This window comes from Pelodiscus sinensis, chromosome 15 (assembly GCF_052426305.1).
Source record: "Pelodiscus sinensis isolate ZL-2025 chromosome 15, ASM5242630v1, whole genome shotgun sequence".
Taxonomy (NCBI): Eukaryota; Metazoa; Chordata; order Testudines; family Trionychidae; genus Pelodiscus; species Pelodiscus sinensis.
In genome coordinates, this window is record NC_143066.1 from 41,083,147 (window position 1) to 41,104,655 (window position 21,509).

Below are 21,509 nucleotides of genomic sequence, written 5' to 3' on the forward strand. Positions count from 1 at the left end.
ACGGTCGGGTGAGCCATCGGTGTATGTTGGAGGGTTTATTATAGAGACTTCCAGATTGGCAACCTCTCGAGCAAAAACCACCCGAGTGTCCCCAAAGAAGTGTTGAGGCTTGAGCAGCGGAGTCCAACCTGAGCTCTCCCCCCAGCTCCGCTCCCAGCTGCCTCTGGGACCTTGACTCCATCACAGCCTCAGTTTCTCCATTTGTCAAAGGTTCATATTTAATCGCGCTCCTGCCTTGGCTAACTTGTTCCTGGGGGGGCACGTCTAGACTTGCTTTCACTTTCGAAAGAAGATATGCACATTGGGCACAAATTTGCATATCTTTTTCCGATCACTTTTTCGAAAGAGGTTCTTTCGAAAATGAAAGTAGTCTAGACACGGTTCTTTTGAGAACAAAGCCCTTTTTCAAAAGAACCATGTAAACCTCATTTTTTTTAGGAAGAACATTTCTTTTGAAGAGGGTTTTTTTTTCTTGAAAGAACCGCGTCTAGACGACTTTCTTTTTTGAAAGAGCCTCTTTCAAAAAAGCGATCGGAAGAAGTTATGCAAATCGGCACGAATTTGCGTATCTTCTTTCGAAAGTGAAAGCAAGTCTAGACGTGCCGTGGGTAGGCTTGCCAGATGCTTTTACCAAAAATCCCAAACATGGGGAAAAAAACAACCGGGAGATAGGAGACCAGACTTGGTTGAGACCAAAAAAAAAAAAAAAGGTCGCTGTACCTTTAAGAATCCCCGTGCTCCTCGCTTCCCCACGCCAAATGCAGCAGGGGAAGAATGTCCCTGCCAGCCTTCCGGCCAAGAGGGACAGAAAATACTGGGACATTTTACATATCCAGTATTTTCTGGGTTTTTTTAACCGGACGGGGCAGAAAAAATGGACTGTCCGGGAGAAAACCGGACACCTGGTAACCCTAGCGCTTGCTGAAATAACTGGTCCTTTTATCTTTTGTCACATGGATGAAATAACAACGAGGGAGGAGAGTGATTTTTAAAACTACCAGTTGGTTGTTAATTGATAGGGTTTTCTCTGAATAATCTACTGGTCGCTACCCTTCTTCAGCATCATGTCTCAGAGGGGGGAGCTGTGTTAATCTGTAACTTTAAAAACAGCAAGTGGTCCTGTGGCACCTTAGAGACTCACAAACTACGTAGGAGCTTTTGTGGGTAAAACCCACTTCATCAGATGAGCTGGAGTGGAAATAACAGAATCTAAGACTCGTGTGTGTGTGTGTGTTATGTTCGTATATAGATATATAGCAGCAGAAGTACCTGTCAATTGTAGGACCTGTATTAATTAAGTGGGCTGGATGTGTCCTCTTTATCATGTTAATCATCATGCTACAGTCCAGTCTGTCTTACAAATGCTCGCCCTGTCCACGACACCCCTATTTGATGAGAATTAACCTTTAATACTATTTAGATTCTCTTGGTCATGAATAGACAAAATCATCCCAGATTATTTTAACTTCATGGATATTAGCAGCAAAACAAATAAACAAAAAACAGAAAAAAACCCAACTTGTTTTTTCGAGAATCTCAATCACAGTATTAGCTCTCAGATTTAATTAAATGTATGCATCTATTTGTCAAGCCTTCTTCTGCCTGGAGAAGAAAACGTTTGAATCAATTTCACACTCCCCTTTTGCTTTGCGCGGTCAGCCTTGCACCAAATCCTTGAGCATTCCCAGGAAGCAATGACATGAAATTAACAAGGCAACGATATCACATATAATTACTGACTGAACTACATCCGGGCAAGCACGATGCTGCACTGGGATGGTGCACGAGTCTGCCGCGTTTAAAGTCAGCCGTTCTGAAAAGCCGGAGTGCTGGGTGAATCCCGACTTCCATATTGTTCTTGTTCAGTCCTGGTGTGTCCAAGGAAGACAGGCCGGGCAGGGCACAGCCAGGCACGGTGCCATCATGTTAGATCCCCTGCAATGATTTTACCTTCTGGCCTGTCTGGAATGTTTAACCTTTTTACCGTGGAAGTTGATTAATTTCAGCAACTGCTACAGGAAACTAGGATGCACCAGGATGCTAGTTAAAAATAGAAACTGTGGTGGCTACAGTGTAACCAAATGGGGTGGCTAACCGTGTGTTCGGCCGCCGCTATAATCGTAGGTCACGTGCACGGATTTATAAAGGGCATCGTTCTGCATCGTGTCCTGGGGCTTTTCCAGTGAAGGGCTCTGTCTCTGCTTCTAACAGAGCCGTGTGCCCAGAGCACCTAGGTGGGTTACAGTCGGGCGTGGTAGTGACAGGTGGCATGCTGCTTTCTAGCTGTTCAGCTCCCCTGCTGTTTAATCGGAGGAGAAAAAAACCGTGCCGGGGGTGGGGCTGGCAGCCAGTGTGCTCCGGCCTTACTTTCGGGTAGCCCCTTGCCACGCTGGGCTGCTGTCTCTGTATCAGAAGCAGCAGCGCGGGGTACCAGGCGGGAGCTGGTCTGCGAGGGGAGACAGTTTAAAAACCAGCTCCCCTCGCGGACCGGCTGCCCATCACCCCACACTGCTGCCTCTGACACAGAGGCAGCAGCGTGGGGTGGCAGCAGGGGTGGGGGGGAGGGCTGAGCTCCCAGACCCGGTGCAAGACAGAACTGAGCCGGGCTGCTGGCCAGCCTGCTAAAAATGTCCTGGCAAGGAAGGCGGGGGAGGGAAATGCATGTAGGTGAGATGCATGTAGGTGAGTTACTCGGTTAATGCACGACACTGGCACATCCCTAGCTGGGAGAGGAGGCGGGTCTCTTGGCGCTTTATCAGGTTTCTGGAAACAACAGGATGAAATTCAATCATGGCAAATGCAAAGCACTTCACTTTGGAAGGAAAACCCAACTACACAGCTACGCAGTGGGGAGTGGCAGGCTAGGAGGTAGCACTGCTGTGTCACACATGGGAATGAGGCAGCCAGGTAAAGCAGCTGCGAAAAAAGTTCCAGTCGTTCCGGGGTGTATTCCTAGGAAGGTCGTGTGTATAAAGCAGGTGGTGAAAGTCCTGCCCTACTCTGCACTGTGGAGGCCTCAGCGGAGGATTGTCCAGGGTTGGGTGCCGCACTTTGGGGGAGAGGCACACAGATCGGAGAGAGTCCAGAGAAGAGCAACAAAAAGTAGAGGAGGTTTGAAAAATGGGACCAGTGAGGGAAGGTTAAAGAACGGGGCATGTTCCGTCTTGAGAACAGAAGACTGAAGGGGGATGTTAAGGGCTTTCGCAAAGAAGATTGTGATCGAGTGTTCCCCACCGAGAAAACTCCAAGACAAGCCATCCTGGGCCTAATTGCCAGCAAGGGAGATTTAGGTTAGAAAGCAGGAAAACTTGCAAGGTAGTTAAGCTATGGAGCAGGCTTCTAAGCGAAGGAGGAGGTTAAGAGCAGGTTAGACAAACACCTGTCAGGGTTGAAGCAGGTTTACTTGGTCCGGCCTCAGCAGGACTTGGTGACCTCGCCAGACCCCTTCCAGTCCTACATGAATATGTTCTGATGCTCATCCAAAGGAGTTCATATCTCTTTGGCTTTTTGTAATGCTTTGATATTGGCCTGCGCGCACAGTCGGACAAGCCCTAACCGTGCACAAAGCAATGTCATAGTTGTGCGCTTACTTTACATCTCGAATTGGGTTGCGTGGGCATAAAAGCCTCCTCTTTCCATTTCAGAACAGTGTCATAACACTTGTATTTAGTTTCCACCATTCGAATGATCCAGTGAATCATATTCATGATCGCTTCACAGAAGGGCGACAAAAAGACACGTGTCTAAGAAGACACACGAGATCTTTGTTAGAGATGGAAAAGACTTCTGGCTAATGGAGCGGTGGACCTTGTCAGGCTTTCTCATCAAAATGTTGCTCATCAGAAAGGCGCTGTTGGTCAAAATCTGAACATTGAGAAAAATGTATCAACTTTGACTGCAGGTTGAATGTGTCTAAGAACATAAGAACGGCCGTACTGAGTCAGACCAAAAGTCCATCTAGCCCAGTAGCCTGTCTGCCGACAGTGGCCAGTGCCAGGTGCCCCGGAGGGGGTGGACTGAAGACAATGATCAAACGATTTATCTCGTGCTATCCATCTCCAGCCTCTGACAAACAGAGGCCAGGGACACCCTGGCTAATTGCCTTTTATGGACCTAACCTCCATGAATGTATCTAGCTTCTCTTTAAACTCTGTTATACTTCTAGCCTTCACAGCCTCCTCTGGCAAGGAGTTCCACAGGTTGACTAGTCCGACACTCTCTGGTCCGGCAACATCTGTGGTCCGCAATGGTGTTAGTGAGCCAGAGGTCCACTTTATCATGGGGGTGGCCAAGTTTCCGATGGTCTCATGAAGTTTGTTTACAGCCACCAGACCTGGCTCTCAGGGTTCTGTGCTGTTATTTAGCTCTAACTGACCCCAAAATATCTTCTAAGAGCCCACAAGCAGTGGAAGTGTCAGTGATGCTGCTAGACAATATTGACCTCCCATGGTTCAGCAAATTCTCTGGTTTGGCACCGGCAGGTCCCGCGGGTGCCAGACGAGAAAAGTTCAACCTGTATTTCATATTAAAACTCCCAAGAACCACTTTCCAATAACGTCAAAAGTCCTGTTCTGACATTTTGGAATAGCACGTTTTCAAATACACTCTTGAAATAGAATTCATTGTTTTTCTGTGGAACACCCGTAAAACCAAAATGTTAAAAAGTCAGACCGAAGGGGGTGGGCTGACCTGAAATACAATTCTTTCAGGACTTCGCTTCCTGCGACGTTTCCAAATGTTGTTTTCATTCCACGCAAAACGTGAAAATGTGAAAACAAGTCAAATCACAGAATTTCCTGCGAAATAGAAAGTCCCGTTCCCGCTCCGGCCTCCCTAACCCTGTCTCCTCTGCCACTGCAGGCGTGTCCAGCCTGGCTTTCTTGTCCCTGGTGAGCAGACCACTTTTCCTTCTGCCTGTGGAATTTTCTCCCCGCTGTCTGGAAGTGACCTTCAACTCCCTGAAGTTAACTAAACTCTTACTTTTGTTTAACTTCATCCCCTTCCTTTCAACTCTTCTCCTCTTTGATATGGAGGCCGTTCAGATCCCTGCCTATTAACATGGGACTCGAGGAAGGAGAACTAGCGCGAGCGTGGGCAGTCGCCGATAACGTGTGTATTAAAATGATATTTGACATTTTTGCCCAGCATGAAAGTGACTCCTAATGGAATTCAGTCATCCGAGCAGCCTCACACAAACCTGCTCAGTTTCCTTTTAATTTTAGATTTAAGCAATGGGCAGATGAAATTGACCAGATATCTGCCACCAGCTTTTCTGTTCGTCTGCCTGCCTGATCCCATGGGCAGGGGAAGGCACCCGGTCACCAGCTAAATGCTTTGCCGTTGCATATCCAGTGCATCTCTAGCCAAAGCGGCGAGGAGTCCTGTGGCACCTTATAGACTAACCGAAGTGTTGGAGCAGAAGCTTTCGTGGGCAAAGACCCACTTCGTCAGATGCATGTAGTGGAAATTTCCAGAGGCAGGAATAAATATGCAGGCCAGGATCAGGCTGGAGATGATGAGGTGGATCCAATCAAGGAGGATGAGGCCCACTTCTAGTAGCTGATCTGGAGGTATGAATTCCAAGAGAGGAGAAGCTGCTTTTGTAGTTAGCGAGCCATTCACAGTCTTTGTTTAATCCAGAGTTGATTGTGTCAAACTTGAAGATGAACTGTAGCTCAGCAGTTTCTCTTTGAAGTCTGGTCCTGAAGTTTTTTTGCTGCAGGATGGCTACTTTTAGATCTGCAATTGTGTGTCCAGGGAGACTGAAGTGTTCCCCTACAGGTTTTTGTATGTTGCCATTCCTAATATCTGATTTGTGTCCATTGATTCTTTTACGTAGGGACTGTCCAGTTTGGCCGATGTATATAGCAGTGGGGCATTGTTGGCACATGATGGCATATATTACGTTGGTAGATGTGCAGGAGAATGTACCAGTGACAGTATGGCTGATCTGGTTAGGTCCTGTGATGGTGTTGCTGGTGTATATATGTGGGCACTTTCTAGCCAAGTGTAAATCTTTCCGTCTTCTGATCTCCTTGCGCTCGGTCAACCCAGAAGGCACCGGGAGGCACAGGGCCTATGTATTCTAACTCCCTGGCAGCCCCAACTGAGCAGGAGTCCTGTAAACAGGGAGAGTTTTACATATAAAATTAACTTTCAATGTACCTAGAGCAAAATCTTCAAAGGATTTTTGCCCATCTCACGTGCGGAGAAGCAGCTTCTTTTCCGTACAGAAAAGGACTTTACATGCACAGTATGGTACAGGTTGGACTCTCTAGTTCAGCACCCTCAGGGCCTGACTGGTGCCGAGCCAGAGAATTTGCTGGACCACAGGAGGTCAATATTGTCTAGCAGAATTAGCAACACGTGCATTGTTTACTGGGATCTTAGGGTGCATCTACACAGCAAGGTTTAACTGGAAATAAGCAACGCAAACTGAGCTATGTCAATGGCGTAGCTTATTTCGAACTAGCTTATTATCGGAGTGTCTACACAGCACTTATTTCAAAATAGAGCACTCTTCCTCCGCCATCTCTTGCTCCTCATACGATGAGGGTTACAGGAGTCGGAGTAAGAAGTCCTCCACTTTGACACCATTTCGATATTATTTCGAAATCACTGCCTGCTGTGTGGACATGGACTATGTTATTTTGAAATCATGTTGCTGTGTAGACATACCGTTAGAAGGCATTTCGGCGTCAATCAGAGCTAAAGAACAGCCCAGAACCCTGAGAGCTAGGACCGGCGGCTGTCAGCAAGCTTTATGGGACCGCAGGAAACTTGGCCACCCCCATGATAAGTGGATGTCCGGCTCACTAACATCATGCTGGACCATGCACGTTTGTAGGTTGCATCCCAGTAGGTAACGGCTGTCCCAGCTCGGATGCCAAGGACATCAATGCAATAGCTGCCGTATACAAATCAGTCAACATTTAGCACTTAATGGACCTTTACTTTTAAGCAGAAAGTGTTGCCGGACTAGAGAGGTTCAACCCATCTGCGGTGGGACAGCCGTTACCTACTGGGATGCAACCGACAAAAACATCTGTTGTGTAGCTCTTATCCTAAGGGGCTGTTGGCTAATTCCAACACCCGGAGTTGTTTGGAGCAGTCATATAGACAATGACCATATGCTTTTAAAAGAATTTGGAAACAAAGGCAAAATATTTGCCTCAAAATAACCTAGGAGGAAAACGTTGCAATCTGTGGCTTTTGTTGTTGGGATTTGATTTGAGAACAACAAGGCAATTTGAGCTTCCAGTCCCACGCTGCAAATCAAAATGGAGTTGCCCAACAAAGGGCCGCGATGGGGGAGGACGAGGCGTGAGAAGAACAGACGTAGGGTGCGCTGCCAAAGCGTGCGATTGTGTGGTTGGTAGGGTTTGCTGTTCTGGCAACCAGCAACTTGGCGCTGCTGACAGACAACAGCTGAGTCTTTGTGATCTCTGGAAGAGGAGCGAAGGTGGTAGAGCCCTTCTGTCGGGAGGCAGAAATCAGTGAACGTAGCCAGAGATGAATGGAAGGATTCGGAAGGGGGCGGTGAGGTTTGGCAATGGGAGAGCTGTGACTGCGTCAGGCCGGCTCCTGCTCATGAGCAAGGCCAAGGTGCATAATGTTCCCGCTGACGTTTTCCATGCATGTGCAGAATAAATTTTCTGTGCACCAAGATGTGCAGATGTGCACCACCAGAGAAGCACATACCGTTCACTGTGGGTGCTCTGCTAATCAGTTGGGCGGCACCCGAATCTCTCCTGGGAACCCTGCCATGAGCTGACCTATATGCACCAGGGAAGAGGGAGAAAGCAAACAGTGGAGAGCTCCTGGTTCCCACCTGGACACTGGGCATGGGCTGGGCCTTGGCTGCCTCTCCCCAGCCGGTGCTGCGGAGCCAGGGTGCAAGTTGACCAAGCGGTAGCAGGGAAAAGGTTCATGCAGCTTCCCTCTCCACCGGCCCTACCCGAGGCCCACCCTGCAGCGAAGGGGAAGGAGCAGTCCGGTCGGCCGACTGACCGCCCGGTTTGGTCTGAGGCAGCCTGGCGACAGGCCTCTTTACTCGGGGCTGGTACCAAGGTGCCAGTTTTCCCATGGGACGGCCCCTTGCTGTCGAAGTAGCCCCGTTGCTTTCATTTCGGGAGAGCTAGAGAGGGCTTGGGTGGAGGGGAAGCCGATACAGGCCCGGTCTGCTCTGAGGTGGAAGGGGGAGGTGTGGACACTGCGCGTGTGGAGAGCCTGGCCCTCCCCGGTAGGGGCGGGCAGCAGAATCGGCACAGCTAGCCGGTGAGGAAGAGGGAGGAAAAAGCGGCGTTTAAAGAGTCGCTCCAGGTTCTCCTGCAATTCCCGTCTGTCCCGACCTTGCCCGTCCTCCCCGCTCTTCTCCAGCCCCTCTCTCGCTTCCTCAGGGGCGTCTTGCTGCAGCGGCCCTTTGGCAAGTCGAAGCCGGGGGACTAGATGGTTCCCCGAGGTGCTTTCCTCACATTTGCCGAGGGAGGAGTCGGAGCAGCCGATTGCCGGCTGGCCGTGGCCTGTGTTTCCGCGCGTCGGGACGAAAACAAAACGGCTACATTTCGAGAGTCGCTGCTTCGGGCCAGGGTGACGGTGGCGAACGTTGCCCAAGTCTTCGGCTGCCTCCCAGACGGGGCCGTCCTATCGGGATCGCTGCCCCAGAGAGCGCAGTGGGCACATCGTCACGGAGAAGCCGGCCCGGCCAGCACGAAGTGCTATTTCCGGCGTTATTTCTGCAAAGGAAGAGCTGACGACGTCCGCGCGGGCTCTTCCAAAGGAAGTGACACTTCTCCTTTTGCAGCTGAGTTTTGTCCCGCGTGGAGCAGCCGTCGAGCAGGCTGCGCTGTCTGGTGTGTGCGTCCTGCCAGCTGGCACGGGGGGATGGGGAAGACACAGGGGGCAAACTTTCTGTTCCTTGTGCAGCCGGGAACCACGCTGCTGTGACAGCAGTTTCGTTTTGAAGGAGACGGGAGGTGGAGAAATCCTTCCGCAGCTGGAAACATCCCAGACTGGCCGGGAATCGGAGGAGGGCACCGGGTTCGTTTTGAGCCAGGGAAAAGCGAAAGATTTCCTCTTCCCTAACGATGTTGCCGATGGGCCTGGCATCGGTCTAGTGCAACCGACGATTGTCAGACAATAAGGGCTCCGTTGTACAGGTTGCACCTCTCTAAACCCGGACTCTCTGGTCCAGCAACATCCGTGGGCCAGCAGGACCATAGATGTTCCAGGATCAGCGTCCTGGCATGCGGTGGTTGGGAGGGGGGTCTGGTGCGAGATGAGGGGAGGGGCAGGGAGCCCGGCGCACGGCTCAGCTGGTCTTGGGAGCAGGGGCAGGGTGAGTGGCTTGTGGCCCCAGCTTCCCCCCAGCCCTGGAGGGTGAGCCATGTGCAGACCATCTGGCCCTGGAGCATGGCCCCAGTATGGGGGGCTGAAGCCCAGCCAGCCCTAGGAGACTGGGGGTGCCGTGGTGAGTGGAGGAGGGCGTGGGGGGCGGAGTGTAGGTGGGGCCAGCTGGGCAGTGTGGGAAGGCATTGCCTTCCCTCGCCTCTTATACCTGCCACCCTTGATAATCTGGGATGGAAAATCCCCATGACCCTGCGGAGATCGGTCCTGGCTTGAATTGCGTTCTCTGTCAAAAATGTGGCCTTATACCCAGCCGGAATGGATGTAGCTTAAACTTCCCGCGTTGGATCCTGTAAGATCCGTTTCTGCTAGACTTAGGAGCCCATAAATCAATATTTGTTCTCCAGGTCGGTACTTGCGGTGTGGGCTCCGCTCACCCCTGAAACGTCCCTCTGGCGAGCTAAAGGGCTGAGCGCCTTGAGCTGGTCGCGGGAAGGCAGGGTTCCGAACCCTTTAATCCGTCTTGTGGCTTTTCTCGGAACCCTCCTCAAATGCTCCATCCGGGCAGCGGGTATCACAGGCAGGGGGAGGCGTGGCCTTCCCAAACCCCGCCCAGACTCCACCCCCAGGGCGCCTGCTGTAGGCAGATGGGGGCAGAGTGTTGCTGTCTCCGAGCGTCCGTGCTCTGCGGTCGGGGAAGCTGGGGCCGCACACCGTCCTCCCTCCCCATGGAGTGCCGGGAGGAGGGGGTGGTCCTTGGCTCCCGTGGGGGGGCGGAGCCTGGAGCAGAAGGGGCAGGGTTGGGGCTGGTGGTTTGCCCCAACCCACCATCCTTCTGGAACAGAGCGGGACACCATATTCCAGCAGTGCCGAATACAGAGGCAACGTAAACTTACTCCTCCTCGAGGTTCCCAGGCTCCCGTTAGCTCCTTTGGCTACAGCAGCACATTGGAAGGCCACGTTCAGCTGCTTATCCACCACGGCCCCCCAATCTTTTCAGAGTCACTCGCTGCAGCACCCCTCCTCTTCCTGCTGGGACACGCAACGTACTTGGTTTGCTGCAGCAAAGCCAAACAAAAGCCTAAAACCTTTTGCTGCACCTGAGCCCAGATTTAGGGAACAAACAACATTGACAAGCAATTAAAATGGGTTGAAATGCCGTAACAAAACGACTAGCTCAGCAAAACACGTCGCCTTTTCCTTTGTGTACGATGCAGCTGGGAAGAATAAGTAGGTTAATTCTCCGGGAATTTGAATCTCGTCCCCTTTTCCATCAAGTTGTAGCTGCTTCTGCTTGTCTGAACCTCGTCTTTCTTCTTCCCAGCCTATCCAAAGCTAGCGTCCTTCTCCCACTCTCTTGCCTGCTGCCTTTTGCGATAATGGCAGCATGTTCCAGCGCCAAATGTTCTTTCTCTCCACTCAAACCCTTTCTTAAAACACGTTTTTTTCCTGATGCAGTTCAATTGTAGTGCCCCCCGAAGAGAGTCTGCACGTCCGTTTGTTTTTCTATCTAACGGGTGCGTGCGCACATTTCTTTGGGAGATTGGTGTGTGAGATTCTTATATTAATGGATCTGCACTAGGATGACTGTTGAACTGTATTTTCCGCTGGCTTTTAGATCTGCTGGAGGCTCGTGGGGGCCAAGAATTGTTTCCTCTGTGGCGCATGCAGGTCTGAGCAGAGACGGACTGAGAACAAACAGCAGAAGCCATGCCGATGAAAACAGCCCTCGGTTTAACCATTAGTCGACAGTGGTGGTGTGTTTTGTGTCCCAAATGCTTTTTGCATGTGGTTGGCCCGCTGCATTTTCATATTCGGTAGCAAACTCTGCCCGCGGTTTTGGATCTAGTGACAAATCTTAATCCTAAGAAGATTTCTCCGAAATCGGAAAGAGTTTGTTGGGATAAGAGCATGGAGGCCAGATGGGAGCATATGTAACCCAACGGAGTGACCAGCGCCGGAGAAGTGGGGAGGGCTTTAGAAGATGCTGCCTCTACCTAGGGATGTGAGTGGTTAACTGGTATACTGGTTAACTGATAAGTATCACCCTTACTAGGTGACCCAGTTAACCAGTGACCTAGCTGGGTTGAACAGATCCCTGCCTGCCCCCATCTGAGTGGTTAACCAGTTAACTGATTAAACATCCCTACCTCTAACAATACAGCGACATGTGCGTGCGAGTGTGTGTACGTGCGTGCGAGTGCACAAGTGTGTGTGTGTGTGTGTGTGTGTACTGTGTCGTGTTGCTTAGACCATATAGCTTACAACTGTGGTTCTCAGTGGCAAAGGTGACAGTGCCACATTGAATCCGTGAGGGTTTGTGTCTCTTTCCCGGTGTACGTTATGTGGGGTTTGGTGAAATGAGTAGAACACGTCCTTATATTTAGGATCCCAGTACCGAAGACCTTACAGATCGTCTCCTGCTGCGTGGTGCCCCCACGTGGTTCTACGCACGATGCTCTTGCAAACGGGTTCTCCGGGGACCATGTGTGTCACAGAGGCTCGTGCGAGGCTGGTAGCAGAGCTGGGTGCCAGAGAGATGCGTGATTTATGGCGAGTCCGCCCTTTAGAGGAGGAGGGGCCTCGTTTCCAGCACAGTACGTGATGCTGTCTTTCCGTTGACGCTAGGAAAACTTTTAGACGTGAATTTTTGCTTCTCTTGGTTCTGAACTCCCCGACCCTTCTGAATGGAAGAGGCAGTCCATTTTCTTGACGGATTTATGTATGGGTGTGGAGGGGGGTGGAAGTCGGCAGGAGGGCTCCTCTAGGGATATTTTACTATGCTGGCGGTTTGTATATCGTGGCTGCATGCAGAAGAGCAGACGCTGAACGCTCCCATCAGCGGTTCCTTCATGCTGTTACCAGCACTGGACGGAGGGATGTTGTGATGGTGGAGAGGGTCAGTATTTACCAGGGCAAGGTTCTTAAAAAGGCCTTTTTTGGGTCAGATCCCTCTGTCGTGGATCCCCTTCACCCCGGGACTTAACTCAGAGCTAACGAGGTCGGTGGGTTTGCTCTTAGAACCTGCTGCATCTCTCTGGGAAAGCAGCATTTTGGTAGTTACAGCTTCCGGGGAGGGGTGGTGGAGTTGTGTGTGTTTGTGGTTGACTCTCCCTGGCAGTTTTATACAGTAGCTCTAAACATGCATAAAACGCCTGACGAGTCGGCAGTGCACTACAGCCGAACAGTAACAAAACATTCATGAAGATTTGATCAAGATATTTGCAAACAGACCAGACCTAGAGCAAACTATTTCCTCTGGGCATGCTCCAGATCACAGAACTATAGGGCTGGACGAAACCTCGAGGGGCAATCTAGTCCAGTCTCCTGTATTCCTGGCAGGACCAAGCACCATCTAGACCATCCCTGACAGGTGTCTGTCTGATCTGCTCTTAAATATCTCCAGTGATGGAGATTCCACAACCCCCCTAGGCAATTTATTCCAATTTGTAACCACTCTGCCAGCTAGGAATTTTTCTCTAATTCTAACCTAAACCTCCCTTGTTGCAATTTAATCCCATTGCTGCTTCTCCTATCCTCAAGGTTAAGGAGAATAACTTTTCTCCCTCCTCCTTGTAACAACCATTGATGTATGGACTTGAAAACTGCTGTCATGTCCCCTCCTTCTTCTCTTTTCCAGACTAAACAACCCCATTTTTTTCAATGTTCCTTTATAGCTCATGTTTTCTAGACCTTTGATCATTTTTGCTGCTCTTCTCTGGATCTTCTCCAGTCTGTCCACCTCTTTCCTGAAATGTGGCACCCAGACTTGGACACTGGAGGCCTAATCAGTGCAGAGTGGAGTGGAAAAATTGTATCTTGCGTACAAAACTCTTGTTAATGCATCCCAGAATCACGTTTGCTTTTTTTTGCAAGTGTCGCACTATTGGCTCGTATTTAGCATGTGGTCCACTATGACCCCTAGATCCCTTTCTGTAGTGCTCCTCCTTCTCCCATGTTGCATGTGCATCTCTGATTGTTCCTTCCAAAGGGGAGTACTTTACGTTTGTCCTTATTGAATTTCATCCTGTTTCTTTCAGACCAGTTCTCCAGTTTGTCCGGATCGTTCTGAGTCATAGCCCTCTCCTCCAAAGCGGTGCCACCCCTCCCAGCTAGTACTGTCTGCAAACTTTGCTAGGCTCTTTGTCAGAGAGGGTCTGACAAAGAACCCTCTAAATCATGATTCTTTTAATGCCCTGCACCAATAAGGTGTCCTAGCCAATTACTACTTTAGCCAATAACTCATTTGAGACCGTTCCTCCTAATTTTCAATTTTAATTCACGTATGTTTGACAACCACCTTTCTCCCCGAGATCTTTCCTCTTTATCCCGTCCCCTCCTTCCCGCTGCTCAGCACCTGGCTCACATACACTTTACTTTTAAGAGAACACTGATACGTGGGGTAGGAAGGGTCTTGCTGGCTCCTTTAGAAGACAAATTCTTTTTTTTTGGTCTTATTTAAAACCATCTGCACTCACCCGGATGAGTCAGATGCCGTCTTTTTTAGAAACTTTCTCTTTTCTTGTTAATTATTTTTTGAGCCAGACAGCCGATCCTCCTCCATTGCTTCTAGCCTTGTAACTCGTTAGTTTCAAAGCCTTCCTTCAACTCAGGGTTTTTCTTTACAACACACATTTACTTGCCGAAACTGAAGCAAACTCTTTAATTTCATATTTATTCTACAGCTCGTGGGAGACTCACAGAGCCCCATCTGCTGCCTTAACAAAGAGGAGGTGAAGGAGTGACTTGATTACAGGGTTAAGTGTCTCCATGGGGAACAAATATTGAATAATGGGCTCTTCAGTCTATTGGAGGACGGTCTAATATGATCCAGTGGTTGGAAGTTGAAGCTAGACAAGCACAGACTGGAAATTAGGTGACATGTTTGACACTGGGGATGATGAACCTTGGGGCCAGTTTGCCAAGGGTTAGAATGGATTCTCCACCACTGACAACTTTTAAATCAAAGGAGTAAATCAAGATTGGATTTTTTTTCTCCCTAAAATATCTGCTGTGGGATTGTTGGAGGGAGGAACTTGAGGGCCGGTGCGGTACAGCAACGAGATGACCGCAAAGGTCCCTTCAGCCTCCAATCTGTGCTGAGGTTTGAAATCTGGGTCTGACCAGGGATTTTGCCAGCCCCTGGGAAATGCGGCCAGTGGATGGGGATGCAGTCTGGGGCTGGTGGGGAGCGTCGATTTTTCGCTCAATTGTCTCCTTAAAGAAATGCAGGTGCGGGAAAGACAGCGTGCCGGAAGGCATCAATGAGTCCATGGGTGGGCAGCTATTCCGGTACCGAGATCACATGGGACGGGTTGAACCTCTCTAGTCTGGCACCCTCCGGACCTGACTGGTGCCGAACCAGAGAATTTGCTGGACCATGGGAGGTCAATATGGCCTAGCAGCATGATCAACCCTTCCACTGCTTGCTGGGCTCTGAGAAGACATTTTGGGGTCAATTAGAGCCAAACAACAGCCCAGAACCCTGAGAGCCAGGACTGGGGACTGGAAACAAACCTTATGGGACCGTGGGAAACTTGGCCGCCCCCATGCTAAGTGGCCCTCCGGCTAAGTAAAATCATGCCGGACCATGGATGTTGCCGGATTAGAGAGGTCCAACCTGTAGTGCGTTTTCAGGCCTCTTCCCAGGTGGCCTCTCTAGTACACATTGGACTTACTTTCAGCTAGCCCTTCATTCTTCATGTAATGAAGTAAAGTAACAGAGGCACAAGTCTTGATTTTTAAATCCTTTCCCTGCATCTAACCAGAGATGGAAAGTGCACCCCTCCCATGTTGCGGGACGCGGGGCTGTTACGCTTCAAAGTCCTTCTGACATTTACTTTTTAAACGCTCTGCATGCGAGCGGCGTTAACTCTTCAAACGGCAGCGTGCCACACGATCCACCCAAAGAACTGGGGGATCGTTTCAAAGGAAACCTCTGCTGCCCTTTGCTGCGTTCCGCAAATTGGAACGTGCTGAAGATTAAAATCTCTCAGCCGGTCGACACGCGCTGGAACGGCACTAGCTTCCTCCACGCCAATTACGAGGGGAGGCAGACGGCTGGGAAAGGCCAGCGAGGACGCCTGCCGCGAGGGGTGAAGCGCTGGAAGCTCAGGGCGAACCTGCTTTAATAATAGAAGAAGCAGCAGAGAAATGTCAGTGTCTTTTAATATGTAATTTTGTGTTACTATAACCCGGGGGTGAAATCTGCAGACTACCTTAGACTCCTACTTTCCAGTGTTTCTGGTGAGTCTTGGGCGCATCTGGAAACCTGACCTAGATCGGGGCTGGGCAAGATGCAGCCCGGAGGCCGGATCCGGCCCACCTAACACTTGGATCCGGCCCGCGGACGGCGTCTGGCTGCTTTCTGTTTCTGTCCTGCTGCCTGTGCCACCGGATTTCCAGGCAGTGGCTCAGGGAGCAGGCTCCTATTCAAACGGCTCACGGCTCCTGGTCATGGCGCTACCCCGGCAGACGTCGGAGCCGCGAGCCCTTTCAATAGCCGCAGCAACCCTGGGCGGTTGCCAGGCAACGTGGAGCCGGGAGCCCTTTGCTCTGTGTTTAATTCAGAGCCTCCGGCCCCAGATCACCCTGGTGGGAGGTGAGTCCCTAGCCCCGCCCCTTCTATCCCAAACTCCGCCCCTTCTGGGTGGAGCCAGCCCACGACAAAATACCAACGTTCATTCGGCGGTCCCCTTGTGACCACGATTACCGGTGCCTACCCTAGGTGATCTCCAAGAATCAGAAAGTCGGAGGTTGGCGACTTGACACGTTGTGAGGAAGGTTTCGTTTTGGCACCGTGCCAACGCTAGTGCTGATGCCAGTCTCTGCCGCGGGCTGAGAGGTCCATGGCAGGGGCGTTCTGGGGACGGAGCGAACGCAAAGGCGCCGGCGTTGCACGGAGCGGTACGGAACAGCCTGCGCTCTGGGGAACTAGCTCATGGGTCCCGAGACCCGGGCTCTAGCGCGCTGCGGGGGTTGTGTGGGGGGGAGGTGGGGACGGGGATTCCTTGCCCGGTGGGGTGCCGCAGGAAATCCACGCGTCCTTGTCGTGTGCATCTGTGAAAAGCCTGCGGGGCGAGGAGCAGGCTGCAGGGATGATGACAGCCGGTCCCTTTTTACCTGGCTAGCCGGACGGCTGTCGTTACACCGTTAGGAGCTTGTGCTCCGGTTCTCTGCTTCCCACCCCAGCTTGCTGCTTGGCTGCGTAGGGCTTCAGTTAACGTAATAAATCAGGCACTCTCCTTAATGCCCCCTTCCCTGTTGCCCCGGTGGCATGGCGGCCTCCCCCCTTTCTTGCAGGGTGCCCAGCTAAACCACCCACGGCGGTGTCAATGCTTTGGAGGGGGCATTAAATACAGTGGAGGAGAGCCTCGCCCCAAAGACGGGCCATTTTCATCCCACAGTGCAACCACGGGGGTTCTGGGGTAGGGGCGGGGCTGTGAGCTGGGGCGAGCCCCTCCCCCTCGCGATCACGTTGCCACGGGCCGAGTTGCATGGAATCTAGCTGGGGAAGCCTCTCGCTCATCCCAGAACCCGGCAGCGTAAGGCCGGAGGAGGATCCTGCTTTCCGGACGCCCGCGTCTCGCCCTCCGACGAGGAGGAAGGTTCCCAGTGTGTGTTCAAGCGACGTGAGCAGCCAGGGAGCCATCCGCTTGCAAAGGCGCGCCCGTCCCGGAGCAGCGCTGCCCCGTTGGAGATGCGCTGCCAGACGCCCTGTCCTCGGGGTGAGTCCTGACCAGGAGGTTGATCAGAATAAAGGAGCGGGGTGGCAAAGAGCTGCCACTCGCGTTTGCTGGCTGAGCAGGGCTCGTGACCTTGCTGGGAGCGTCGCGGAACAGCCAGCGCCTCTTGTCGGTGTCTGTGGAGCCTGCAGCCTCCACCAAAGGAGCTGGGGTTCTGCAAGCCAGGCCTGCCCCTCGGCCAGGGAAAAGGGGACTCGGCGTTCCTCTTCCAAGCGGACGGCCCCGGGGCAGGATTCAGATATCTGCAGGGTTCGTTGGTGGCTGAAGCCCATGGTAACACTCCCCTGGGCTGCAGTAGTGCGGGCGTGGGGCCTAGCTTGTGGTAACCAGCCATGCCGGCGTCCTCGTGTGTCGCTGTCGAGAGGAACCCGGGCTGACGTGGTGGCTCGGGGGAGGGGGATGGGGATGGTCGCTACGGAAGAGACAATATCTAGCTGGGGGCCATGTCGACGGGGGCCTTGGTTGGGTGTGGCTGGTTCTGCTGGACCTTCCCGGGATGCGGTTGTGGCGCTATGCCTGCCTAGGGCCCGTGAGCTGTGAGGATGCTCCCCTCTCCTCCCCTGCATCCACACAGGTGTAACCGTCACTGGGCGGATTCGAACCTGGGACCTCTGGAGCTTAGTACAGGAGCCTCTACCCTCTGAGCTAAAAGCCAGCCGCTTCTCCCGCCCACGCTGTAGAGCTCTCTTGTTCTCCTCTGTTGCTGTGGCCTAGGTGCCACTGGATGGTATAGTGAACCACCCTAGATGTGTGGGTTACACAGCCCCCTCCTCAGCCCCCTCCCGGGTGACTGGAGCATCAGAGCCACAGTGGGGCGCCTGCCAGAGGCGTGCTCAGCATTGTGAGGCCCCAGTCTTGCTGTCCTGCTCCGGCAGGCCGGCCTTCATGCCCGGGCAGAGCTCCGCATTGCCAGCTCCACGTGCTCCAAACGTCGGGAGACGAGCCCTTGGAACCGAGAGAGGCGTGGAAGTGGTTGACACGTGGGGTTCGCCTTTGACCTTCCTGGTGTGTGAGCCAGCCCGGTGCCCTGCTGCCGTCTCCCCCCGCTTTCCTCTGCGATGCGGAGTCCGGACGGGGGAGCAATGAAATCCAAGGTTCTGATGAACTACCAGGACTCCAGGAGCTGGGTCTTTATGGAGAACACCAACTACAGCAAGACCCCCCACCTGGCAGCTGGGAACAAGCAGCGCCCCAATGACTGAGTGAGTCTCCATGCAGGCCTAGGGCTCGGTCCAGGAAAATACGACCGGTTGCACTTCTCTGGTCCAGCGTCCCCAGGACCTGACCTGTCCCAAAGGAGGGAGTTTGCTGGACCAGGGGAGGTCAGCCCCTCTGTGGGTGGACTCCAGGCTCTCCTGGGGTCTGTCAGCAGATGGCCAGGCCTCGCTACCCCCGGCCGCTGGGCTCCTGGCTTCACAACCAGACCCGGGGCCGCCGGGACTCCGTAGCCAGCTGTTCCCTGCCGGAGCTCTCTGGTCCCGGGGCGCCCTGCTCCAGCAACATCTGTGGTCCGGACCAGAGGGGTTCCACCTGGACCCCCCTTCAGTGCGGGTCAGCTCAGATCTGTGGTGAGTTCCTCCCCTCAGCGTGAGCAGGATCCGCCGCTCGCCAGAGGCCTCTTATTGTACTTACAGACGCCGCGTGAAGCTCAATTTTTTTATTAGCTGCAGCGGCTCATTTTTTAATTTACAGTATTTACCCTCCGGAGCGGCTGGCGGGAGCTGCTTTCCGCCGGCGGCTGCTTCCGAAAGAGGGTTTTTTACAGTCTGTTTGACCATGCTAAAAACGTCCCTTCTGTCAATAGCTGCTGTAGGCGTGAGCCTGGCCCCGCGGGTCAGCGGCACGGCTTCTCCGCCCCGGCCGATGAAAAGCGCACGCCGCAGCGTTAATTACTGCCCGCAGCAGGCCTTGGCTGAGAGCCCCGCGCCTGCCCTTTGTTCCCGAAGCCCTTCCAGAGGTTGGCAGGAATTGAAACGGGATCAAAAGATGAGGCCTCGCTTCCATGCTGCCACTGGCAACATGGAAACCAGCGGCATGGGGACGAGGCTTCCCGTGGGTGAGGGTCACGGTCCGTGCAACAGATGAGCAGTTATCCTCCTATTGCCGCTGACTCCGGCGACGTCTCCTGCCGTTCCGCAAATGGCTTTGCGGGCAGTGGGCTGGAATGCTACAGGCTGCCGGGCCGGGCTCTGAATCCAGTCCCGGCTCGGAGGCATTTTGCAGGGGAGGGAGCCTTCTGCGTGTTTGGCCCACGGCTCTGACTGCTTCCTCCAGGACTTGGGGATGGGCCCGTCTGGTGTGTGTCCTGGGGGTCTCTTTGATGGGTCCGTCCACTTGTGTTTCCGGGGCGAGCTCTGGTGAGGAAGCTATGGCACTGCGAGCGCTGTGCTGTCAGGAAGCTTTTCCTCAGCCCAAATATTCTTTGTGAAAATTCTTCCCCTGCACTTCTAGCGATTAGAGCTCGCCCTTTCTCAAGCCGTTCCCCCTCGGCGCCTGGGTTCATAGGATCCTAGAATCCCAGGGCAGGCGGAGACCTCAGGAGCCATGGAGTCCAGCCTGGGCCCAAAGCAGGACCAACCCAACTCAATCAGCCCAGCCCCGGTTCCTTATCCGCCCCCTCTGGAATCGCTGCTCAGTTCGCGGTGGCCTCACTGTTCAGTGCAAGGACCCGATAGGTCCTTGTTGTTTAAAATGAGGGATGTAAAAAGTTACCCAGTTAAATGTTACGTGTAACCGGTTAACCTGGCATCCTGCGGGCGGGCGGCTTGCTCCAACCTGGCTGGGTTAGAGTGCTCCTGCTCCCCACATCGTGGTGGGTCCCCCCAGCCTGCTGGGTGGGGGCTGTTCCTTCTGGGCTGCCGGTTAACTAGTTACCCCGGTAAGCATGATGCTTACTGGGTCACGGGTTAACCCTTTACATCCCTATTTCAAATGATGGTTTTTCCTCTCGTGTTTCTTTGGTTGCCTGATAATGGAAACGTACCGTGGGCCAAACCAGAATTCTCGTGTTGGTTTTGCATCTGAGAGCGGGGGCCTGGAGCTTTTCAGGGTGCCCTGCTGGCATTCCCTTACTCGTGTCTTCGGTTTCCTTGTGTGTATTGAGGAAGGACTAGCTTTGCCCTACAGACCTGAGTGAGGAGAGCAAGAGGCCGTTTGGTGGGCCCGATAAAGAGCGCCAGACTGAGACCAGAGTAACTCAGTAAATCTGGCTCAGACGGTAGCTACTCTGGATTCCCCCCCAGATGTCTGAGATTAGAAGCTGGCTCGCGAGCGGTGTTAAAAGGCTCCTGTGCTCCGAAAGATTCAGTCTTGCGCGGTATTTCGGGAGCTATTGCATTGACGACACGCAGAATCGAACCTAGGACCTCTGGAACTTAGTGCATGCGCCTCTACTGCAGGGGTTCCCAACCTGGGGTATGCATACTCCCAGGGGGTACGAGCAGCTTGGCAAGGGGGTACGGGGAATATTTGGTAAATAACTAGATTATCCTCATTGAAATATTCCAAAAGTAGTCGTGTGAGTGAAAAAACGTGTGGATTCTAGAGTCTAGAATGTATTTCCTTTCATACTGAAGAGGAGGTGCGGGAAGGTTTACTAAAAGCCAAACTGCACGTGGTTCCTGCCCCGGCCCGGTATGTTGCTCCTGGTCACGCTACTCATGGATGTTTCAAGGCTTTTTCCCTGCCAGCGTCCCTCTGAGCCTGAAGGCTGGCGTGCTCCCGGGTGGCGCCGTGGGTCTCCTCTAACTGCCTGGCATTGTCACTTCCCATGTGGCTGCTCATCCCTCCCCCGCATTGCTCCCATCCCCACCTTTAACAAAGAAGTTTGTCACCGTGAAATGCACGGCGCAGCTTCCAGCCGCAGGCCACGCATGGCTCACTCCTGCTTGCACAGGGCCGGATTCGTGGCAGCCCTCGAGCTAAAGCATCCACGACCCACCTGCCGTCATGCTAGAAGCCTCTGCAGCGTCAGCCCCCCGGGGCGCACAGCTCTGGCCTACTGAAAAGAGCCGCTTTGCCTTTAAAGGCACCTCCCCTTCTTTTGGATTACTCTTCCTGTTGCCATGGCATCTTGGTGCCATTTGCATAACGAGGCCAAGAAAATGCTTCTGAAAGCTGGCGACAACACAGGGCTGCCTGGTCCAGCCTCCTCCAAAGGGACCCCACCAGGGATAAGCAGCCAGGAGACCGCTTGGCCCAGGGATTCCCACGCCCACTGCTGCAGCGGAGGGAGGGGGCCCTAGAAGATTTAGAGCTCTGATGAATTACCAAGAAGTTTGCGCAGCACCTCTAAGGGGCCTGGCAGCCCAAGCAGAGCAGCTGAATACGTCCTCAGTTTGTCCTGCGTGAAGGGGGCTAGAAAACCCGGGTGGCGTGGAGAAGAACCAAATAAAGTAGGTCATGGTGGAGGTGACTGAT

General features: G+C 52.9%; 1 protein-coding gene across 2 annotated transcripts in view; it reads left to right on the forward strand.

Moving 5' to 3' along the window:
* Positions 1-21,509, forward strand: part of PRKCB (protein kinase C beta) — a 249,261-nt gene that overhangs the window by 95,901 nt on the left and 131,851 nt on the right. The gene's annotated exons all lie outside the window — the stretch shown is intronic.